Here is a 5676-nt window from a genome sequence, read left to right on the forward strand (position 1 = left end):
TACATCAATTTATTCGATAATTTCAGTTCTGTTCTACAGATCAATCCAAAAACTTGGCTTGGTCATACCATAGCTCTAAGTCATTTAGTCCCCAGTCATAATCACTGACTTTTTCCATGCTATCATCCGATATCATACAACAGAGGTTCATGTCAGCAACCTCCTGAGTGACGGCTTCAATCAGGTTTGCCTCCCTTATTTTGTTCCTCTTTGGTTTGTTGCAGTCGACAGACTTGTGACCAGTCTTGTCACAGTTGTAGCACTTGCCTTCAAACCTTGGCTTCTTGGAGATGACTCCTTTCGGCCCCAGCTTGGACCCATGATACTTGCCTTTCTTGTTTTTGGAACCTTGACCATGTTTCATCATGTTTGCCTTGGCAAAGACATCATTGATCCATGCTTTCTTTTCGGATCCTCGGTTGTCTTCCTTAATGCGAAGTCTAACCTCTAGATCCTCCATGGTCATTTCCTTTCGCTTGTGCTTTAAATAATTCTTGAAGTCCTCCAAGCAGGTGGTAACTTTTCAATAGCACATGCAACTTGAAAACTTTCACCTAGTAGCATTCCTTCAGCGTGAATCTCATGCAGGATTAGCTGAATCTCAGAGAATTGACTCATCACAGTTTTGGAATCCACCATTTTATAATCAAGGAAGCAGCCCACGATAAACTTCTTGGCGTCGACATCCTCAGTTTTATATATATTTTTTTTCTCCAAGGATTCCCATAGCTCCTTTGCCGTTCCCATGCTAATGTACACATTGTACAATGAGTCGGCTAGACCATTCATGATATAATTCCTACATAAGTAGTCAGAATTATTCCATGCATTCACAGCAGCAATCTTTGCTTGATCGCCATGGTCATCTTCCTTGAACTCAGGAGCATTCTCCGTCAAAAATCTTGCAAGATTCAGAGTGGTGAGATAAAACATCATCTTTTGTTGCCACCTCTTGAAATGCAAACCGTTGAACTTCTCAGGTTTTTCCCCATGGGATACTGAGACAGGTACAACGGGAGCAGTAGGCACAGTTGGCACCAAAGGTCCCATGCCATTTCCAGAATGTTCTCCGTTAGTCATTCTTAGAAACTGAAACACACACACAAGGTATAAGTTTACTTGAAAAATTGTAGATAAATATCGAATACAAATTATATAAGAAATATCAAAATTAAACGTCTTAAGATTGTTATAAAAACAGTGATATATTGCATATATAATTTAATAAGCCGAATTATAAATCGGAAACGAAGAACACGAAAAGAAATTCAACCAAAATACCGAACGATTGGTGATGGAAGAACTAGTCGAGACGTGTGTGATACCACATTGTCCTTAAGACGTCTACGCCTCCTCTACCGGTGCAAGGATGCTTGGCGCTTGTCTCCCAGGATATAACGACTAAACGATTCTAGGAAATTGCACTACTAACTAGAACCCTCAACGAACTCGAAATGTACCTCTTTCTATCACCAGAGAAAATCTAAGAATTTTGAGAGTGGAGAGAGGATTGTGTTTTGAATGGGATGATTTTACAATGAAAGGATGATGGCTATTTATACTGTGAGGATTTGCAATCAACAATTAATAAGATGGCTGTTATAGAAATCAAAAATATCATAACATATATGAGTCACATATGTTACAAACATTGATTTCAACTCTGTTATAATTCTCCATAACACACAATAACTCAGTTGTTACAAAAGAAGAATATGACCAGTAAAGAGAATTTGAAAAGTCAAACCGAATTTTCGGAAATGCAAAAAGAATCTGCATTCCGACCCTCAATTCAGTGTTGCATTTGTGTCCGCAGGTCGCACGGGCATACACGAGTTTCCCTTGCGACCTAGGATTTGCACCCCCCTGCACATATAAGATTACTCTTAGTCATATATGTTATATGTTATTCTCTCAATCATTTCAATTTTTTTGTCAACCATGTTACTACTATTTAAGTATGTTTTACAAATTTTTAACAAACATCTTAACAACATATTTCCCTGTCTCATTAATAAATCCACATATGAGCAAACAAGTATTCTATTCATGCTTCCAAATTAGGGAAAACTAATGCAGCAAACCAACCAAAATAAAACACCAAAATAGTAACATGCTGACAAAGATCAGTACACTCACCAGTTTTTCTCTCTTGTTCTTGCAAGGTAGATAAGCATCCAGTGCGGATGCACAGAACATGGCCGAATGTTCTTACTTTAAATGCTCCTATGCCCTATGACTAAGAGGTTTTGACCCGGAATTGTGATTGAGCGGCTCCGGATTTTTGTTCCGATTTTCTTTGTTGTGCACACTTACGATCTAAAAAAAACAATACATACATATATGAGTTAGAATAGCTCAAATTATAAAATGAATATTGAAATTATATAGAAGCATGTACTCACAAATTACTTATTGTTTGGTCTTTGTCCCAGAATTCCTTGGTGATCAAGTAGTCCCATTGATCGGGACGGTGAATGAATTCAAGGGGAACAACATCCCTGTAATCGTCAAAATGCTTGTGGCACTTGTATTTCCAATCATTGTATCTCTGATAGGATTTGTAATCAATGAATTCCCAAATTTTGATATCACTTCTCGGTATATTATAGTAGTTATGCCAAATAAAAAAAAGTAAATGCACATTATGACCTTCAATATAATTAACAAGAGACGAAGAATGGCACAAAGAGAAATTTATAAAATTACAAAATCGAACACATTCACCTCCAAGTATTTTTCAACAGCCTCTTTTTAATAATCTTGGAGCTTATAAAATGTGGGTGCAAGCATTGGAATGTGTGCCCTGACAGTGGTGCCAATGTCACTAACTAGGAGGTTGCAGTTATCACTTGTGCGAGGTTCGCCGTGGAAATCCGACCACACAAGCTTGACCTTTCCTCCAATGGCCTTCATTATCTGTGACATCTTGTTGCTTATCACGACATGACGTTTCAGAACTACACCCCCTGCACATAATAGTGAAGGAGTAAGTAGAATAAAATGAGGGGCCATACTATGCTCACAAATATATACTTATAATCTTGAATAGTAAGTACTAAAAAGAGCATATAATTAAACACCGTCATGGACACAATTACTACTACAATAACTGCTCTTATGTTGGCTGATATAACCATATTCAATTAACATAAAGCAAGAGGACTGAAATTATCACATAAAGAAAAGACACAATTTCAAAAGAAACTGAACATGTACTTATCATGATTCCATGTCAAACTGAGCTGCAAGAGATGTATCAGAGACTACAACCATGATCACATACTCAACAGTCATTCACTTGATTATGGCAAAGTAAAACCAATAAGGAAAAACTGAATAGCATGAAGACAAAACACCAGACTATAATCTGAATATCATTAAAACAAGCACATACCATTTTGAAATTCCAAATTTATAATAGTTGAGACTACACAAATCAGCCCCCAACTATGTCATTCTCTCAAGCTACTGTAATATCTGGTGAAATAACAAGCATTGAAAACAGTCAAATACATTTCCCATTTAGTACATCTTAAACAACCTCAAAACACACTTACCCCAAAATTTGTTATCATGACCACTTGCATTCAAAAGCCAAAATCCACCAAGCCAAGACAACCTAAAGCTTTCCACAACCTAATGTCCTCATCTACAATCTCAACACTTGACATTACATACCAATCCCACATTCAGTTCGAGATAATATCATCTACTATATTATATTAATAGTTTTACTAAATCTCAAACCTTTCTACATTATATATACTAAGCATTCAATGACCCAAATTGGCAAAAGCTCTCCTATCTTATACAAAAACTGAAATGATGTTCAAGAATAAAATTCCTAGAAGCTACAAGCTCTCCAACTCATTCGAATCAGTATAAATGACTCAACTTTACAAATACCGAATCAACAAAATATTTAAACTAGCAACAAAACCAGAACTGTATTCCCAGAAGCATTGCATCCTCATTTCCAAAAAATTAAAAATTCACCACCTTTTGCGTTCTTGCACCGAATGCTGAGTAGGGCTGCGATGGGGCCATCTTCTCCTGCCGTGGCGGAGCTGGCCACGAGTTTTGTGTTGCCGAGTGGGGGAGGCGGCGGAGGAACAGAGATTGCATGGTCATGGTGCTGAGGAGTAGGGAGGCGGCGGAGGACACAAAGATTGGGCAGTGGTGGTATTGGGGTTTATTATGGGTGGCGGCAGAGGAGAAGCTGATTGTGGTGCATTGGAGGGCTGAGGAGACATAGATTGTCTGGTCGTGGTGTTGAGGAGTGGGGGAGGCGGCGGAGGAGACAGAGATTGGGTGGTGGTGGTGTTGCGGTTTATGGTGGGAGGCGGCGGAGGAGAAGCCGATTGTGCGTTAGAGGGTGGATGAGACGGCAGCTCTGATGTGCCGTTGAGTAGGGCTTATAAGTCGGTTGCTTCTCGCCGAGCTTGTTGTTGGCGAAGGCGGGCTGACTTCGGAGGCATCGCTGGAGCTGAAAGAGATTGAGGCTGGTGAAAAGGATTGGGGCAGGGAGAGAGAATGAGATTGGGGAGAAATTGGATTTAGGGCTCGAATGAGATTGACTTCAGGGTTCGATCGAAATTGTGGAAAGTTTGGATTTAGGGCTTGATAGATCGAAATTTGGGGAATCAATAATTTTAGGGTTTGAAGGAAATGGTGGAGAGATTGGGAAGCTGGCTATTATATCTACCCCATATGGTGATGGAAAATGAAGGAAAGTCGTCGCTCGAGTTTTTTCCCTAATCAATTTAAAATTTGCTGAAAATTTAGGCACAAAGAAACAACGCCGAATATTGTTTTCCTTCCGACGACAACATCCTAAGCCCCGTCGTCCCAATTATGGTCAAGAGACGAACTTTCATTTTTTCCGTCTCTTGAAATTAATCATTCAAAATTTTGGAAACATATATAAGGGTGTGCCAATTTTTAGATAAATTGAAAACATAATTTAGAATTCAATACGTTCCGAAATGTTCAGTTATAAGTCCATATCGCGTGTATGGTACTTTATATAACACAATAAATGATAAAATATTAGACATAATCAATAATAATAATAATAATAATAATAATAATAATAATCATCATCATCATCATCATCATCATCATCATCATCATCATCATCTTCTTCTTCTTCTTCTTCTTCTTCCTCATTTACCGACCATAGCATAGTAGCCTCAATTGATTGAAAATGACCCAGATCAATGGTAAGATCGAAAACTCCACTATATACTGGGGCAGACTCTTGATAAGGTTCTTCAACTTGATTCCCGGTAGGAGGCCTAAAATCGTGGTGAGTTGCAAGTGTTGTAGCATCGTAGACATTCCTATGTGACATCACATTAACTACCTTCCAAGTCTCACCTGTCTTCAGATCATCTAAGTAGATGTCTTGCCATAGACGCAAGATAGAAAGGGGAATCCTTATACCAACTATTGTTTGTATCCATTGATAACAATATGTGATCTAGGTTAGTGCTCCCATTGCGGTTTGGGTCAGTGTCGTACCACTTACACTTGAACAACACAACCGACATCATGTCTGTATACAGTAGTTCGACCACATATTCAAGTATCCCGTAGTAATTGGTAGTTTATGTCTCCACCATGACTCCAAAATTCTAGGTCTGCAAGTATCGATCTTTATTGCATGATATA

The 5676-nt window shown here is 38.6% G+C and overlaps 1 long non-coding RNA gene across 2 annotated transcripts; it reads right to left on the reverse strand.

Moving 5' to 3' along the window:
* Nucleotides 1-4676, reverse strand: LOC126783900 (uncharacterized). Of its 2 annotated transcripts, XR_007670900.1 has the most exons (6): nt 3561-4675; nt 3398-3480; nt 2728-2969; nt 2406-2551; nt 2140-2319; nt 1-1866 (listed from the first exon to the last, which is right to left on the reverse strand). It is a non-coding gene; the product is annotated as an uncharacterized LOC126783900 (long non-coding RNA). The 2 variants fall into 2 exon arrangements; XR_007670899.1 differs by having other exon boundaries at nt 1-2319; nt 3561-4676.
* Nucleotides 4677-5676: the final 1000 nt, after the last annotated feature.

This window comes from Argentina anserina, chromosome 2, assembly GCF_933775445.1.
Source record: "Argentina anserina chromosome 2, drPotAnse1.1, whole genome shotgun sequence".
NCBI lineage: Eukaryota > Viridiplantae > Streptophyta > Magnoliopsida > Rosales > Rosaceae > Argentina > Argentina anserina.